Genomic DNA, 19,605 nt, shown 5'->3' with positions numbered 1-19,605 from the left:
TTCCTAATCCCTATATGGAGTTCTATCTTCTATCTCCCTCGGTTTCCTCATCTGTCAAATGGAGACTACGTTATTTCTACAGTATTAAGACCACAAATAGAATAACTCCACCCCTATATTTTGGAATGCTACTGTAGAAATCTGTAATATTCTGAATGTCAAAGTAGCATGTAGTTTCTGGACCCTATTTCTCTTTGGCATCCAAGTGTCTTCAATAGCTAGCAATACTTTTCATCATGTTCAGATGCCCAGGAGGCTGCACCCCTTTCTAGCCCCAATGAGCCACATGTTAATCATCTCCCAGCTCAGATACTGCAATATATTGTCACTTTTATTGGGCTGGACCCAGAATATTTTAGAAACCACCACCCTTGCCATAGCCATGATCTACCATGACAGCTGTGCACTTCAGGGACAGTGAAGTTGACTTTGTCTAAAGGGAGACTCACAAATGCAGCAGGGCATTGGCCTTTCTTGTCCACTGTTTCCAACTCTGGAAATTCATTCTGCAAGGTATCACAGATCTTACCCTTTTCAGAACAAAATATAAGATCCTTCTCTTTTCCTGGGCTTTCCCCATATAGACTGTGTATGTTTTCTCACTGCATCTTGAGGAAATAGCAAGAATATAATCCTTCAGACCAATTGTTTGAGCAGATACCATGGTGATGGGTGCATGATGAGATAACACAGTTTATTTTTACAACAGGATAATAATTCTTACCTACCTACTTTCCAGGGAGTTGTGAGGACTAATCAGTTAGTGTTTGCACAAGTCTGTAAAAGGCTATATAAGTGCAAAGTATTATTATTATTACCTTATGATGATATTGACTTTACCTTGTCAAACTGCAGTACTTTCCCCTACTTAGGATGTAATATCGCCATGAAGTGTTTATATTCCTATAATGTAAATGTTTCCTTTTGAAGGTGAGTTGAGTGCCATGTTGTTACACATGACCAGCAACATGATTTATTTGCATGGTGCAGGAAATTCAGGTGATTCTAAATAAACCTTCTGGGGACGCTTCCAGTTAAAGCTACTTATGCTTTTACGTTCGTGGTTTGTCCTCCACGATGTTTGTTGACATGCGTTTTTAAAAATCTGTTGGGCCAATCCATACAGCCCTCTAGGGTCCTATGTTTTGCGGCATGAGTAGGTATGCTGTCATTAGTTTGGCACTGAGATATAGCTGACTATAGGAACAGGGGCTCTTTTTTCCTTTCAGCCTGATTTGGAAGTGTCTAGCTTTGGCCTGAGAGCAAAGAATTAACAGTTGTATAGAATCAAGCCCACTATCCTTCCTCGTTGTGATTAGCTCTTAAAACACATCCAAAAAAACCAACAAAGCCACCTGATCTGTCAAGTCTATCCTTAGTATCCCTATGCCACGCTGACAGATATTTACCCCCTCCTCTTCCCTCTACATCTGGATGAATAGGGACAGGTTCTCCACCCCTCAGAAGATTCACTTACATTAAGTGGTGCGGTGGAAGCAGTGAATGAACAATAGACGGCTGTCAGGCTCGACAGCAAGGCATGGATGTATGAGCGCGGAGCTGACAGCGAGGGCCTCAGAGGGTAAACTGCTTTGCTGGAACTAATTAAACAGATGAAATTATTACATGAATATGCAGATGTTGTTTACATTTTACCATATGGTATTATTTCAGGTAATAACTCGCAGGAGGATCCCTTCCTCTCATCAAGAGGAAATGGGTTGAAAAGGAGGTTCCATGTGTCACCTTTCAGTTGCTAGGCAGACACTGATATCGCAGGCTTCTCTCCTAGTCACCGCTCCCTGTGACTCTTCTTGTAACCACACTATGCTGGAGAAATCAGCATTCTCCCTACCAGGCAATGTAGGAAGAGATTACCCTTTATTAAGCTCAAATGTTTATGGTTGCTAATTTTTTTTTCAATTAAGTTAGTAAGTCAGTCGCTTTTCTGAGAATGACCTGCAGCATGCACTTTATAATTGAGAAGGTTCCAATCCATAGTCCATAGGTAAGAATTGACAGATCTGTCCAAATATGTAGAGGCTGGGAGCGTGACATTTCCACAGAGAGCCCGACATGCTACCGAGTTTGTTAGCATTTACTGCATTGCCAATGTGAAATGTTGATAACGGAGGCACTCCTTTTCAATAAGTTTCCATTCATCATATTGAAAAGGTTGCTCTCTAGAATTATAGAGGCAAAGGATTATCACAGACAACAATATAAAGAATCATTAATAACAGGCATTTAGGGTGGGCAGTCAGACACGGACACTACACAATTACTGTACATCCCAGGCAAGGATACATAGCGAGGGTAATCAACGTAGAAAACATTTTTTCAAGGGTGTTTACTTTAGATGCATGACATAGAGACAGACCCTAGCAGGCAGAGTGCTAGCACAATCTGCTTTGGGAGCTATTTAGCATAGCATAATCCCAGCCTGGGTAAAGGAATTGGTGTAGCCATACTGGATACATTCAATCTCAGATGAAGAAGGGACACAATCAGAGATAAATTATTTTGGATATAATTGTTTCATATGTAAATCCAGAGGCAAGGCCAAGATAGAAATCTTACTGGTATGTAGATCACGCCACAGCTCTGTCAATTTCTTAGAACTGGCCAAGTGACTGTCTAGCCTGTCTGCTACTAGAATATCCTAAACTCATCATACTTTGGTACTAATGCAGGCAATAACTCTACCATACTGGTTCAGCATCACATTTCTATCATGATCACTTTCACATTTTTCCAGGATGTCACTGGCCCTACGTTTACAATCAAACACATCATACACCTTTCTCTTGCTCAGATCATTACCTCTCTATGTCCTCCTGTCTGGTATGTGGTCTAATCACAGTGGTCAGTTCCCAAAAACTCTTGTATCCAATACGTTTCCACAACACTTTAGCAGACAATGCTGCCCAGCTGTGCCACCAATACGTTGGCAGATTGGTTGTATACAAACACTGAGACATTTGGCTACTAAATGTCCTGTCTTATCTGCATCACTATCAGAGACTACCTTAGGCCACTGATGACCTATGTTAGCATGAAATGCAAAGGCATGATTTAGAGGTGACAAACATGCAAGAGGTGGTCTGGATTCTTACCCTTGTACAGTGTCTCTGAGAGAGACCAAGAGATCTCTGTCTTGGCCCAATATCATTGTCAAAGTTTCAGTTTGGACAGCAAGCAAGACAGCCTTCAGTCACTCTGAGTAACTTATCAGGAAAAGCCAACCAAGTCTGAAGCAAGTTTTTCTATCTCTGATGAATCAGAGATTGTCTATATGGAGTTTTGGGGCTGGCCCAAGACTGTGGAAGGAACTCCCATAGGAGCTAAGGGCCATGGCAAATCTCATCATCTTCTGCTCTAAGTGCAATGAAAAATTCTTTGGCCTTGTATTCTCTAACGTAAACCTATTTATACTATAAAAACATCCAAAACAAAAGCCACATCACTGCATATACTTTTTCCTCGGGAAAGAGGATGAGAAAACAAACATGCCATTTGTTAGTCATGTTGCTTATTGCACTACTGGAAGGCGATCAGGTACTATGGTGATAAGTATGGTATAAGAACCTATATAGAATAGAATATCTTCCCCTACCATTGCCCCTTCTACCTGATGAGCAAGCAATGAGAAGTGCCTGTTTTCTCTGATGACTGAGATAATCAATATCCTGTTAAGGAGAGTCACCCACCATCTAGTAACTGTGGATATACACTCCAACCTGATCTCAAGAAGCCAAATCACAAAGGAGATGATCTTGCCAACTACTTTCCTTTCTCCAACTTTCCCTTCTTGGTCAGCATTGTTGAGAAGTCAGTGACGGCAAAACTACAATTGCTTTTGACCTCAGTCATTCAGAGAACTGAGTCCTCTACCGTAAATAAGACTATTATATTTTCCAGGTCAGAAAAGCTTCTATAAACTCCCACAGGTTATCCTTCTAAGTTCAGTGTCATTTTCATTTTGTAATAATATTAGGAATAAAATATTTAAAGAGTATTTCTGTAAAAATTCACTTGAAATTTTGTTTTGAAAAAACACTTCTTGTAAATTAAAACGTAATCTTTCTAAGTAGTAGAGCAAGCCCTATGTTTTGTATGGCCCTGTGCAAACAAAGTTAGGCAGGAGGTCCATTTATCTCCTCCCAGCCTGTGACCCACCTTCAGATAGAAACCAACTCTTCTCTGCTTGTGATCACTCCAGGTTGTAGATTCTTGGTTATGAACCTCTCTGGCTTCTGTCAATGTATACACTATACATTGATACTACTAGAAAGAGCTTGAGGAAAACAGGCAACAGCAGGGAAATAAATTCAAGGACTTGAATTAGGATGAGAAGAGCAGAGAATTGACTGAGAGATCAGAACTAGGAGACAGATGAGAGGAGAAATGGATGAGAGAACAACTGGAATGGGGACTGCCCAGGGTAACAACTGGAGCTGAGAAAGTCCCCTTATTGACTCTTTATTTTTTGGGGTTGAATCTATAGGTGTGCACAAAGACCACTGGGTAAGCACAGCATAAGGCTACCACTGCTGAGCTATAACCATGGTATACCTGTTACTGATAACACTATAATAGTGCTTGGAGTCTTCTCAGCAGCCTTATAAGTATCACTTCCATAAGATTCTAAAGGATTCCAGGAGAGTACAGTTCTATCCATCCCCTCAGGTACACAGACACTCAGGAATTCTTGAAGCCCTATCACTTTGCCTGCTATCATACCTCTAAAATCTACCCTTTCTTCTCTCTTTCATTTATCACAACTCTTGTTCATTATCTGATCATTTCTCACTTTAGCTCTGGTAATATCTTTCCTGGGCCCTCACCTCACCAATCTATCTAAAATGCTACAGCTAACCCATCTTCTTTTTGTGTTACACCTTGAGCACTCCATGGACACATTGCACCTCTCTCCTCTTTCTGGATGCCTGCTTTTAGACTGCAAGGTCTCCTGAACAGAGATGACGTCTTCTCTGTTTGGAAAGTGCCTAGCACATTGTGGATGCTACTGGAAATAAATAATAAATAACAACAAAAAAGTAAACTGTTCCTGCCTTCATACTTTAATTCATCCTGCTTAAACCATAAGCTCCAAAAGAGTAGGCACTTCTCTGTGTAAGGTATATATATATATATTGTGACAGGGTCAGGCCAGATGGCTACAGGAGAGTGATAGAAGGTAGATATATTAGCTCCAGGTTGAGTAGGTCCCTTTTCCCTGGGTAAGGCAACAGAGAAGGTTCCAGAACAATCAGGAACTTTCTGGAAACAATTAAGACAGACAGGCTGATTAGAGCACCTGCAGCCAATCAAGAAGCTGGTAGAATCAATTAAGGCTGGCTAATCAGGGGACCTGAGTTTAAAAAGGAGCTCACTTCAGTTTGTGGTGTGCATGTGAGGAGCTGGGAGCAAGAAGCATTAGTAGCTGAGAGTGAGAACGCGGACTGTTGGAGGACTGAGATGTACAAGCATTATCAGACACCAGGAGGAAGGTCCTATGGTGAGGATAAAGAAGGTGTTGGGAGGAGGCCATGGGGAAGTAGCCCAGGGAGTTTTAGCTGTCACGCAGCTGTTCCAGGAGGCACTCTAGACAGCTGCATTCCAGAGGGCCCTGGGCTGGAACCCGGAGTAGAGGGTGGGCCCGGGTTCCCCCAAAACTTCCCAACTCCTGGTCAGACACAGGAGGTTCAAACTGAGGGCTGCTGTGAATCTCCGAGACGAGCAAATCCGCCAATAAGCACAAGACCCACCAAGGTAGAGGTGGAACTTTGTCACAATATGCAATTAAAAATACAAATAAAACAGTTAAAAATAACAATAGTCTGTTCATTAACCACCTATATGAATCACTGTACGAAACTGGGATAAGAAGTGTCCTTCTGACTTCACTCGATAGGCCCTTTGAGCTAAGGGCAGCAAAATGTCTGTCAGCTTTTTAGCAGCAGATTCTATTTCAGTGACTAATGCCTCAGCATTTTGCAGTCTCTGGTTCAAATTTATCCCTGGGGGATGCCAGCTGAAATCCATGGAGTTACACCCAGGATATATTTGACCCCAGTGTCTCTTGGATGAAGGCCCAAATCTGACTGTAGAAACAATTTACAACTTTACATTCAAAGTAAAGAGATATAAAGGAACTGATGTACTCCTGACACAGAGAAGCCAAAACTGTATAACATTATGTTAGTCCAAATTACACTATGATCTGTGTTAAAGAGCAGAAAACTTGAGCCAGACCTGGAGTTTTGCCATGTTGAATTCCATTGCACTAGCTCTAGTTTAGCAGATAGGTCATGTCAGGTTCCTAAGTTTTTTCAGCACTCAAGTGTCTACATAGATAAGCACTTTTTGTGAATAAAAACTGTGGTAAAATGTCCATGCATAATGCATGTCATATATTATCTAGAATTTATGGATACATTTGTGCCATTTCAGAGGTTTTTAATTAAACAGAAACAGTTCTCCGTATCCCTCATGCTATTTCCAGAATTTTCAATCTTTTCAGAATTACACATTGTTCTTCCATTGGGTGAGAACAGCCAGAAGCAATTTCCTACACTCTGTTATTTTAGGTGTTTCTGCAGAGAGTATGTGGAATTGACTCAAAGAAAGAAAATCAGTAGGCAAGTGCAAGAAAAAAATATTTTAAAATATTTATTTTTAAAAACGTATTTTAGGGCCAGATTTTCAAACACCAGTCTCTGCTTGAGCACTGTCACTTGAATAATTGCAGGATCACTTTGAAGTCCTGATCCAGTCTGGGCAGATACCTGCACCCATACCTAGCCTTACTGAAGATAATGGCTCTGCATGGGCACAGGAATCAACCAAGCAGAACTCATTGTAATACTGGGGGCTAAGACATTTAGGGCTTAATCTTGTAAGGAGCTAAACTCCTTTGTGAGATGCTGAGCAATATTCAGCACTTCCAAAAATTTCTCAGCAGCTTAGAGGGTCAAGGTCTTGTATGTTGAAATATCTAATTTGTGGGTGCAATGAGATACTTAGATGCATAAGTACAAATGTGTGTGTGTGTGTGTAACCAATGGTTATATACATAAATAACACTACTTGGAATTGCTGGAGCAAAACTGTGTCTATAAAGGGTTGAAAATGTGGTCCCTAATGTTTAAGACTCTAGTCCTGCATTAGAATCCATTCAGTTACACATCTCTTTTCATGTTCCTGAAAACTTTATGTTTTCAGAAAATTGCACAAAACTTGTATTTGGTTATAAATACATGGAGAGCCATGATAATTCATGTCTTTACAGAACAGAAACATTTTGGTTGGAAAGGGGCTCATTTTCGGTGAAAGTAATATTTCACCAAATTTTGCAAAACCCAGACCGGTTTTGAATTTACAGTGAAATATAGAAATACTCACATGTGTTTCATACTTTTCTGATTACTTCCAGTGCATATTGGTAATATCTCTAGATGCACATTCCATAAGCAAATGCTTTTCTTCTTCTGTTACTTGGTTTTGCACAATAAGATCCTGTTAGAACTGAAATAAGCACACCATTTTGGGACTGAAAATACAAATTTCATCGTAAAATGGTATGAAAAACTAAATACTGTTTGTGAGCAAGTTGCCAAAAGAACAAAAGATGGGCCTTCCTGGTAGTTTTAATAACTGAAAAGAGATTAGCCAGCTTTGACAAGGTCTCTGAAGGCAGACGGCTAACTTAAAGGGAAGAACTAATGATTCTTCCAGAACTAGAGATAACCATTTGGGGCTCTGGCTCCTTTCAAAAGGAGTGAAGAAGGAAAGGGCTCTATACTGAAGAGTTCACCTGCCACAGATGAATACCTAATGGTTCAATTGCATGTCTTATATGCATTGTTTGTGAGGTAACTCCACTCCACCACAGTTGCCTCTTTGGAATAGTTTCTTACTAAAACTCTGGATTGTTGGCTTTGTCACAAGCCCAGAGTAAGGGGCAGCATGTAGTTACACTGCCCAAAGAGCAGACCCAGGGCCATATTGAGACTTAAATCTCTGGTTCCCCTGCTGCTGGAGCAACATAACCTGCCCCGGCCCTTTTGCTGGTACAGCTCGCTCTTCCCTCTGCTGTGCTGGTGAGGCTAAATCAAAGTTCCACACCAACCTCCACAAGAAAGGGAACATCTGAGGGTTAAGCCTATAGAAAAAAAATGTGTATTCAAAGGTGCTGTCCATTTCCTTTTTCAGGAGCTAGTTCTTTTCTCTCCATTTGGAAAGAGCCTCAGATCATCACGCTTCTAGTAGTCCTCACCTGTCAGTATCTCTCTCGGCCTGATACCTACAGACTGGGCTTTTCCTCTCACATGGTGTAATGATGAATACATGTTCATCTAGTTACTTTTTTTTTTTTTTAGTGTGTCAGAGGCATTTTTTTAAAATACCAGTATAACTGAAAGCAAAATTTGAACCTTTGTGTATAACATGTATGGATAAGTATATTGGTGTACAATATATGAATGGTGGAATATACTTTAAAAATTAATTTATTTTTGAAGTCTGAAGAATAAAAAGAATGGTTATGTTATTGAATCTGGAGAGAGATTTGGTAGCACTGAGGCCCCAATCCAGCAATACCCTTAAGCATGTACTGAACTTTAAACAACTTTAATGGGTCTACTTACATACTTAAAGGTAAGTGTGTGCTTAATGGCTTTGATGAATCCAGACCTTAGTTCTCATGACACATCAGGATGAAGATCTTAATGAGGGGCTTTGAAGGAGGGTTTGTTTGTTTCTTTGCAGTGGAGTTGTGGATTGCGCTTATGAAAAAGTTCTACAGAATTTAAAACAAAATAACATCATCCCTATGCGTTTTTATTAACCATCCTAAATAACTGAGTACAGAATTCTATCCCTGCTCCAGGACCATTTAGGGTAGTTCAAAAATCCTACTAAATTCTATAGATTGGTTAGAGTCACTTTTATTGAAACTATTGTCTTTACCCCTATTAAATTCTAAAAGAAAAGTGGCGTTTTGGTTTTGCTCTTTGTTTGGAGGAGGGTTGTTATGTTAAATTTCTACCAGAGTATAAACAAAGGTACCATGGCATTTTCACTGAAGTATTTTACATGAAGACCAAACCAAAAAAAAAATAGCAGAAGCAACTGGTTTCATATTAGATTACATTTTGGAAGTTCAAACAAAAGACATTCTGACAAAAATTAAATTGAGGAGCAAATGATTTCATTAAGACAATTTATATCTGTAACAGTTGTGAATGGTAGCATCCGCGCTTAATAATCCTTTGATAAATTCTTGTTACCTTTCATTTCCCAAATGTATCTATGCAGGTACGCAGCATATTGGAGGCAGATGCTGCAGCAGACGAAAGTGTCTGCCAAAAAACACTTTTTTTTTTTTTTTTGGTATCTAAGTGTTCTTAAACAGTACAGTTAAGTGCACTAAGTAGTTCTTATTCCTGGAAAAACAAATGTGGGATACACTATGATACCAGCAAATACTGGTATCTGTCTTTTTGCCTTTCTAGCCCTTGATCCCACAAGCTTTTACTCAGACATGTAATCTCGCTAACTTCAATGGCACTAATCATGTGAGTAAGAGACACAGTGTCGGGCCGGAGTGATCTGAAGAGCCCTATCACCTTTGATCCACTTCACAACAAAGCTTCTGTCTTAACCTTGACATGTCATAGGGGAATATACTAAAATGGAAGCAAAATTGATTACCGTATAATTAAATGGAAGCTAGTGTTTCCATTGCAGTAGCTAACAGCCGTGCAAACACTGCACACTGGAACACTTAACAACAATATTGCTTTAAAAAAATACTTGCCTGATTTGGAGAAGACGCTTTAGATCCTAAGCATCATATATCTCTTTATGGTTTTTACACTGCTGCCTATCACTGTAGCGTCTGAGTTCCTTCCACATAAACCTGATAGCAATAGTAAAGTCCCTAGTGGACTTTGCTGAGTCTCTTGCACAAAGACATTTTCAGGCTAAAAGCTCTGCTTGGAATAGGGTTTCTGGTTTGGGTTTTTAGATTTCATTCATTTACTTGTTTTAGATTGATTTGTTTCAAGGGTTTTCAAAGTTTTTTTGGGGGGGGAGGGATTTCGGTTATTTGGTAGGTTGGATTCTTTGAGGGTAGAAGCGGGGGTGTCAATGTGAATTATCCTCGGTCATGCCTTTCTTCAAAAGATGGTGTGTGTGTGTGTGTGTGTGTGTGTGTGTGTGTGTGTGATATTGTCATAAAATAGACTGGTTTGGGAGCTTGAAAGCAATATCTTTCCCCACTAAACTGCTTTATTACTGCCATTCCCCTCCCTCTTGGGCATGCATTCAGCTGAGACTAGGCCAAATTGGCAGTCATTTTCAAAGTGCTTGGCAGGCCCATGATCCCTGGGAATTTTCAGCTGACATCTCTCTCTCAACCTGTCTACGCAAGGGTCAGTGGGAGACCTGACTCCCAGGCCCTGGCTTGCTCAGGCTGTGTCATGAGTCAGGACCAATATAAATTAAAATCTTAAAGTCATATTATGAAAGCATTCTTTACCCCCCGAGGTATTTTTTTCCCCTGTGACAGTTCTCCTTTCGACTGATTTCCTACTTTTCTATTCTTAGAGACTACAGCAGCAACCACATTCTCGGGGATGGGAGTGGGGGTAATATCTGGCTAAGAGAGGGTTAAACAGACACCAGATTTTTAATACTTTTGGTCAATTTGTTGACATTCGATAAGCAACAGTGAAATAACAATAATACTTGGGGCCGCTTATCACTTACAAACAATAGTCCAATGACAATGCTCACACTGACGGAAAAAATGGGAGCAGGAATTAATAGTGACAGTCCTGCAGGAAACAAGGGAGAAATTGGATACTAAGTTATAAAATACAGACTAACCCAATAGGCACATGCTGCTGTTATTATATTAATATTGTTAAAAATATCAAAGCAGTTTAAAAATGGAATTCTGCTGTAGGTAGATGGACAGTATTATTTCCTCCCTCTACTTTCTTTTAAATAGAATTTTTCACTCCTTGTTTGGCTTGGAGGCACCGATATAATTTGTTGCTCAAAACTGGGCGCTGAGATCTGTGAAAATAAATCTGAGGATTAAAGTCTCCCATCGGAAGGACAGAATAACACTACGCCCAGAGTTCTCTCTGTTACAAACAAAACCATCTGAGTCACTGTGGTTATGAATTTCATTGATGTTGTTCAAAAGTTAGGGAAAGGGTGTGTGTGTTTTTTAAATTGTTCTTCCTGAAGACAAGAATATAGGAGAAAAACAAATTCAACACCTGCAATAAGAGAACTTTGTGCTGTCTATGCATAAAGTTTATGTGAGGCTAGTACATACAGCAGTGTTCACATCTGCGAACTGAATGGCAAAGTGCAGCACCATGGCTGTTGCTCCATGCATACAAGGTGCTTAATTTGTAAAGAAACAGGTGCTGGGGCTCACGCAATAAGGTGCTGGGGCTCAAGAAAATGTTTTATATTCATAACTGATGCAGCAAGCCCAGAGGTGCCAGGGCTACAGACTGCCAAACCTAATGGTGTCGGCTCAGCCCTGGCACAAATTAAGCACTGTGCATACCCATAAGCAGAGCTGGTGTAAACGGTGGGGTGCTCCCTGGGACGCCTGGTGGAATTGTGTCTGCCTGAGGCACAATGTCTCCTGGATCTCCCACTGTGGGAATGCAGCTCTCCCCAGCCCCCAATGCAGGGCTGTGCCTTAGAGGCATGATCGAGCCCTTATTAAACAAATATACCACGTTTCAAAGCTTTGTTTTAGTGAGGTTTTTTCCTGTAAATTGTAAATAAAAATACTTGACCTAGTGTAAAACTGACTATCCTCTTTCTTTCAAGACAGGATAAATGCAAATAATTGAGATCTCCGGCTTTAGTAACGACATGTTTCTTTCCCCTTCAGCTTGCTTTTAATGCTCCCAGAGACAGACCTTCATTTTCTGCAAGACATTGAGACTTGACTTAATGGGCAGCAGGGGTAACATATCCAGCTTTTTACACGTAGGGTATCCTGAGGTACATACAAGCCTAGTTCTAAGATATGATGAAGTAATCTATAGCCGGGCCCAGCCTGCCAGTTCAGGCCTAAAGGGATTTGATTCAGTGTCAGAACCTTTGGCTCATGGGGTCACTCTGTCTTCTTGCTTTTCTTATAACAAAAGCAGAGGGTTTTTGTTTTGTTTTGTTTCTTTCTCTCTCTCCCCCACCCCCCAATCTTGTGAATTCATCAACCGCTGTTTGTTGCACTGGGCATTTATTTCAGCCTACTGAAACGTTTTCATTAGATGGAGGCCTCTGAAGTATGCTAGAGGCTGGGACTGTGTGAGTAAAAAAAATCTTAGGCCTCTCCAGAAGCAGGCTGATTGAAATCAGCACTGTGTCAGGGGCTGTCATATCTCAGACAAGACATAAAACACACGGAAACATCAATAAGCAACAAGCCTCTGACAGCTCTGAGACATTCCAGCTGACAAGAAGAGAAAAGGGGTAAGGTTAGGGCTCATGGGGGATATTTAAAATGCCTAACAGCCAGTCGAAGTGTTGGCAGGCTTCAGGGAGGCCTAGAAAAGACAAGATAAAGTCTATCAGGTTATCACCAGGTTTGAGACGGATCCCTCACAGCAAGGCCACAGGGATGAGACAATGACACAACTGCTTTTTTTTTTATTGTTATTATTCTTTTATTATTTATTTTTAAAGGTACCAGAGGAACAGGCCGTATTTACACCGAGGTTACCCAGACAAGGTTTGTGCTGGAGAAGATTTTTAAAAAATTAATAAATAAAGAAGAAGAAGAAATGTAAAAAAGAGAGGAGAATTCTGTGAATTAAAGAATTCTGCTTTTAGCCACCATATACAGAAATCAAAAAGTATTAACAAGTTTTTTTTCCATTTAATTTCCTGTACACCAGCCGCTTTTGTTAAAAGATCAGAGATATTGCTATTTACTGAATTTTTAATATGATCTTTATTAAAAGGCAGCACACATGTTTGGTTTTCTTTTTCTTTTTTTTTCCTTTCCTTTTTTTTTTTTTTTTAAACATGCATGGATATAAAAATCAAAGCTCAGGAATGAGCCATGGTTGTTTGATATTGGTCCCTTTATATTATGGTATGATGATTCAGATTATTATTTAAATTTAAAAATAAAAAACCCACAACCCCACATATAAATGGCTCTCATCCTCCTTTGACTCTAATTTATCCTGCAAAGTAGGCAACGGGCATGACACTTTAACCCTCACAGAAGCACGCTAACCAATCAGATACGTTCTAAATGTCTTCAGAGCAGCGTGATATGACTCACCAATCAAACTATGAGGAACACAGAGTAAATGGGGCTGTGTGTAATTATTTTACAGTTCCAGGTTGCAAATTATCAGCAGTTTTAAGGATCAAAATCTCACCCTGCCCTCATAGGTTTTTAATAATTATTAGAATCATAACCATAGAAGTGAAGGACTGGAAGGTCATCTAATCCAATCCCCTGCACTCAAGGCAGGACTATGTAATAACTAAACCATTCCTGACAGGTGTTTGTCTAACCTGTTCTTAAAAACCTCCAATGACACAGATTCTACAATCTCCCTAGGCAATTTGTTCCTGTGCTTAACCAGCCTGACAGGCCAAAACCTCCCTTGCTGCAATGTAAGCCCATTGCTACCCATTGTACATTGGTTGTTTGTTACAGATAATAATGAGGGTTAGCTTGCCGCTTGGACTACATATCTGCATACAGGAATATGAATTGTCCTACACAGCACATTTGTATCTTGAGTTCAGGTGAAGTGGCATATATAGGACTAAGTGCTTGTTTACTCCATTCCCAGAAGAGGTTGGTGATGATATGGGCAAAGCCTTAACACCACATTCCCCTCCTCACTGGCCAGTGCAGAAGAGCCAGGACAGTGGTATAGGCCGGCAACAAATTTCTACTTTCTGGAAACGAGGAGGGGAAAACAGAGAAGGAAATTTCCTTTTCTGAGATGCTCCTGTTATGGCACACATAAGTGGCATGTTGTTGTACAAACTGTGTCCTTGTGACAAAATCGAGACCTAAGAAAATAAATTAAAATAATAAAAATTTATCTGGATTAGCAAGTAGAAGTATTCTGTCCTATCTATCCATCTATGGGCCTTCTACAGTGCCCATTACTATACTATGCAAACACGTCCCAAGTAAATTAGATAATTTTGGCAAAGTTGCCAGTGAAGTCCATGGAATTGTTTGCTCATTTTCCTAATCCTTCTCTCGCTGATACCAGTGTAAATCCACTGAAGGCAACTGAGTTACACTGGTGTAAAACACAGTGCAAGTTTTGATCCTGCTGAAGTCAATGGCAAAACCTCCCATCGATTTCAATGGCTGCAAGATCAAGCTATGGTCCTGCAGCAGGAAGTTGTGGTGCCACTTGGTGCAGGGGATCATACCCATGAGCTTCCCATCTTACACACAGTAAGGACCTTCTCAGCCCCAGAACTAAAGCTCCAGCAGATGAAGATGAAGTGTTGCAGCCTCATTGCTGGCATAGGATGGGGTCAGGCAGGCCACTCACTCCCCTAAATATAACTCAGAAGAGAACAGAATTACCAGTTGCTAAAAAAAGGGAGGAGTGAGCCAACCATCCATTTCAAAAAGATGGAAGATGTTAATAGTCATTGCGTAGCTGGTGCCTGGTAAGGAGGAGGAAGCTATATGGGGAAAGGGACACAGGTGAGTGAACCTATAAAACATGGTTACACAGAATAGCTGTGTACACAATTAGCAAGTTAAAAATAACAGTAATTATGTCAGTAATTCCTACTAGTGAGAGAAGGGAAGATGGGGAGGACAATGAGAGAAGCTTCTTTGGAACTATGATCACATCATTCATAGGGGTGTGCTTTGGTATGCAATCTGGCATGAAGTTCAGTGGGCCAGCTGTTGCACATCACCATGGTTCTCTTCACCACCACCACCCTGGACCCACAGAGTTGATCCAAAAGGCCCTCTGTATCAGGAGCTGAGAAGGAGATGCTTTCAAAGCTGGGGTGCAGACACTCCATGACAGAACAGGTTATTTCCGCCCCTGGCAATAAATACTGAACACAGGACCCTGCATGGGTCTATGCCTGGTTTTGCAAAACAATTGATTCCAGCCTGGATGCACTGTCCTGGAAGTGCTACAAATACAAAATGAAAAGCATTGTCTGCTCTGTATATGGGAGCAATTGCTCCTTTTTTGATACATCTGGATCACATATTGCACTAACTCTGGTCTAATATTTTCCACTGGCAAAAGGAGTACGGTACTACCTGTCCCTTCCTCATCATGTGAAGGCTGGGACAATTTCTAATTTCTATAGGGACTATACCAGATATAATTTGCACCTACCTGCATCATTTTAAGGAAAATTTATCCAAACAAGCACAATTTAGATGCGATCAAAGATCAGAAGCTTCTAAAATAGGGCAAGAACCTTGAGTCTGCAGACAAACCCATTTCATACAAATCTCAAAGTGCTTAAGAAATGTAAAAAAAATATATTATAATGAACACTCAAACTATAGTTTTATGTACCACAAGCCTGCAGACTCTACAGTCATTAAGCTCTCATGAGGCTAGATGCACAAGTGAGGTGTATCTACTTTGAACGACATTGCTGGCACAATCTGGCCATAACTGGTTGCACTGACTCATGGAGGATAACCCAAAGTGTGATGGACCTAGTGTAGACTTATACCACTCCCCAATGGATATGGAACAGGAGGCATAGCCAGCACGTCCCTTTGGAGCCGGTGTAAGTTAGAGCAGACCTGAAGCAAATGTGAGCTTTAACGGAACTGTTTATATACCTCCTCCTCACAACCTGTCAACTCTGAAGACCAGCCATGCCCCAGAATTTGGCTGGAAATCTGGAAAATGCGATACTCATTTTTTTCCCTAAATAAGAAAAGGAGGACTAGTGGCACCTTAGAGACTAACCAACTTATTTGAGCATAAGCTTCCGTGAGTGACAGCTCACTTCATCCGAGGAAGTGAGCTGTAGCTCACGAAAGCTTATGCTCAAATAAAGTGGTTAGTCTCTAAGGTGCCACTTGTACTCCTTTTCTTTTTGCGAATACATACTAACACGGCTGCTACTCTGAAACCTTTCCTAAATAAGTTCTTTCTAGGAAGGAGAATATTCTAAAACAGATGGACCCCTCTCTCTACAGTCAGTCAAAAAGAATTAAATATTCAATTGTCTTTAGGTGGGAGAGAAAAAGTATTTTAAAGCTGCAATACTCAAACCAAGATGGTGATGGGCTTTCGTTGAAGAAAAGAAAACCAGGTTATTTCATTCTTTTCCTTTCTCTCTCTGCCCCTCTCCCCCTGCACCTCTCTCAGGACACAACTTCTGAAAAAAATAAAGATCAAACATGCGAGTCTTTTTTCCCTCCTTAAAAAGAAAAAAGGTACCAGAAAACCTCCTCCTTACTTCTTAAAAGAATTCCACTAGGTGAACATAAACAAATGCATTTTTTTTTTTGCTCTTCTGCATAAGAATCAGACTGTAGAAATTACACACAAAACCTGCTTAAGAAGCTTTTACATTTGTCAGAGTCAAGTTCACTGATCATTCCCTTTTAAGTTTATCTGGCAATCAGTGCTGTTTTTAGGAGTTAATGGAAAGCAAACTGATTTCTTCTTAGTCTGTAGTTATTAGGGGAGGTACTCAAAATCCCTTATTATGAAACGGTCTGTGTTATGAGATATTGAGTTGGTCCCGACTAAACTAATGAAAGCCTCTTTTGATCCACTTGATTCTTGGAATCTCAAGTACTCTGGCTCAACTTTAGCTTGCAGAGGCAATGAACTCCCAGCTACAACAATTGATTCACCCAACAATGGATTTATAAAGTAATGCATTGAAAAAGCTAAGCATTTAAAGAATATGTTGACAATAATAGTTTACACAAACAACAACAAAAACCAGCCTGACAGCTTAAATTGACTTCAATGAGACTTAAGCATGTTTAAGTACTCTGCTTGCTGAATAGGGATGGATTTAGACACATGCTTAAAGTTAAGCATATAGTTAATTACTTTCAATTGGGGACAGAAGTGGTGTGTAAATTTGGGCCAAGTTATCATGAGCATTGCAAGGACATTTTAGACACCCCTCAGTAGCTGGGATGAATATGGTTTTAGGGGTTACAAATGGCCTGTACGGCAGTATGGAAAAGGCTCAATGATCTTAGTTACCTTTGAAGTGACTGTAATCAGAGGTTACCAACAATATTGAGTAGATGAAGATTATCATCAATATCTATTGTGATTGTTTACAGATTTAGCACAGTATGTTTAGAGACTCTTCCTCCCCTGGTCACTGGAATGTAACCTTATACGGTATGTCTTCATTGCAGGGTTACCTGGGTGATAAGCACCTAGGTTAGCCAAACCCAGGTGCGAGCAGCCACACTGCAAAGTCCTATTTGAATTACTGTATCCTCACTGGTGCTGCTTGACCCCAGGTGTGTTGCTAGGACTGCTGGGGGCACATTCCTGGATTGCAGTAAGCTGAGTTGCTCTATCATTCTTTCCCAGTGAATTGTTGGATAACTTGTCTGCCCTTCTGGGCACACATGGGGAATTGTGGGAAGGCACTGGAGGACTATCAGCACTTGATTTAGCCTGCATCCTCAACACAAAGTGAGTGAGATACCAGTACCAGTGAAAACAGAACATAGGCTGAAACCCCCCAACCTGGGCCAGCTAGCCCAGGTTGAAAGCACCACTAAAATCAGGTGAGAAGTTTGTGTTTGCGGATAGCTGGGCTATGAGAAAACATCAAGGTAAAAGCCCAGGCTAATTCCGCAGTGAAGACATCATAGTACACATGCTGCTATAGCAACAGGAAATAGAAGGGGTTAGGAAGGAACCAAAGCACAGTTTATCCAATTACAAGCCCAAAAGGAAATTGGATCGGCAAATTGGATAGTAAGCTCCGACATCAGAATTGGTCAAGGGCATGTGAGTCCTCTTGCAATAAATGCTGTGGCCAGGGTTTCAGTTTTATAGCTCATGGGAATGATGTCTTGACTTTGGCACTGCATACAGAAGCTCTTGGGGTATATGTCTACACTGCAAAAAAAAAAAAAATCAGTGGCAGCGAATCTCAGAGCCTGGGACAATTAATTTGGGCTCAAGCTACAGAGCTAAAATTGATCAGTGTAGACATTCCCGCTCGGGATGGATCCTGGGCTCTGAGACCCACCCCATTCCAGACTGAGCAGGAAAGCCGACCCTGCTATTTTTATTCCTGTAGCACATGTCCCGCGAGCCCAAGTCGAACACAGGCTCTGAGACTTACTGCTACAGGGTTTTGGGGTTTTTTTATAGTGTAGATGTACCCTTGGATTGCCATCACTATTAAGGAGAGCATGATTTACTAGGGCATAAAGTAATTACATGCAGCTTCAACTTCAGTGGCAACGGAAGTCTAACTAAGAGTCATGTTCACAGGGACATGAGTTCATCTGGTATGAAGAACGTGAATAGAGAAGAATTATTTACCCCTTCACAGAACACAAGAGCTAGGGATCACCCAATGAAATGAATAGGCCCTGGGTGTAAATCAAACAAAAAAGGAAGTACTATGGAACCTGTGGGATTCATTGACACGGGATGTTGTGAAGGCCAAAAGTATAACTGGGTTCAAAAACAAATTAGATACATTCATGGAGGATAGGTCCATCAATGGCTATTATCCAAGATGGTCATGGACCCAACTCCATGATCCAAGAGTTTCTAAACTTCCAGTTGCCAAAAGCTGGAACTGGACAACAGGGGAATCACATGAAGTTGCCTTGTTCTGTTCATTCCCTCTGAATGATCTGGCAGTGGCCACTGTCAGAGACAGGATACTGGGATAGATGGACCATTCATCTGACCTAGTATGGCCGTTCTTATGTAGTGCAGTGTTACAGTGAGGACTATGGAAAAATGTTTTCTAACATGCATGCTGGAAAATTAGTTTTCATAAGAGGATTATTCTTCTCATCATAATAAACCTTCACTTCCTCCCTGCAGCAACTGTCTCATCAGGGGTTGTAATGGCACAGAGGGCCAAATTCTATTGTCCTCTACCTCTACGCAACCCCACTGAAAACAAAAAAAACATACTGGAGTTCACGTTTGGCAGAATCCATTGGGACACTAGTGCTACCGAAGTTACCTCTGATACCCATCCTGCATGCCCCAAACAATCCAGGTATATACAGTACCACCAAATATCACCATTTGAAGAAACACGTTAGGTTAGCCAGTGCCAGAAGAGACTGCTTATCAAGTAGTGTGACTCACAATTTGTGAGCTGTGCTCCAGACTTTGATTTAAGAGCATTATGAAACTATGTAATTTTGGTGTAGTCTTTTTATTCCCATGGTAATTTATGTCTGTGGGTAAGCATTTTATTTTATCATAGGCATGGTGCTGGAGTTATTTTCTGAAGCTCTTGAGGTTTCCTTTGATGCCATTGAAATTAAAACCAGAGCCGCAGATAGTACCCAGGCTGTTCGTCACAGAGTCAGAGGTTAGAATGCATTTGCTG

Source organism: Lepidochelys olivacea, assembly GCF_965140295.1.
Source record: "Lepidochelys olivacea isolate rLepOli2 genome assembly, chromosome: 10".
Lineage (NCBI taxonomy): Eukaryota > Metazoa > Chordata > Testudines > Cheloniidae > Lepidochelys > Lepidochelys olivacea.
Note: the sequence above shows the minus strand (reverse complement) of the source record.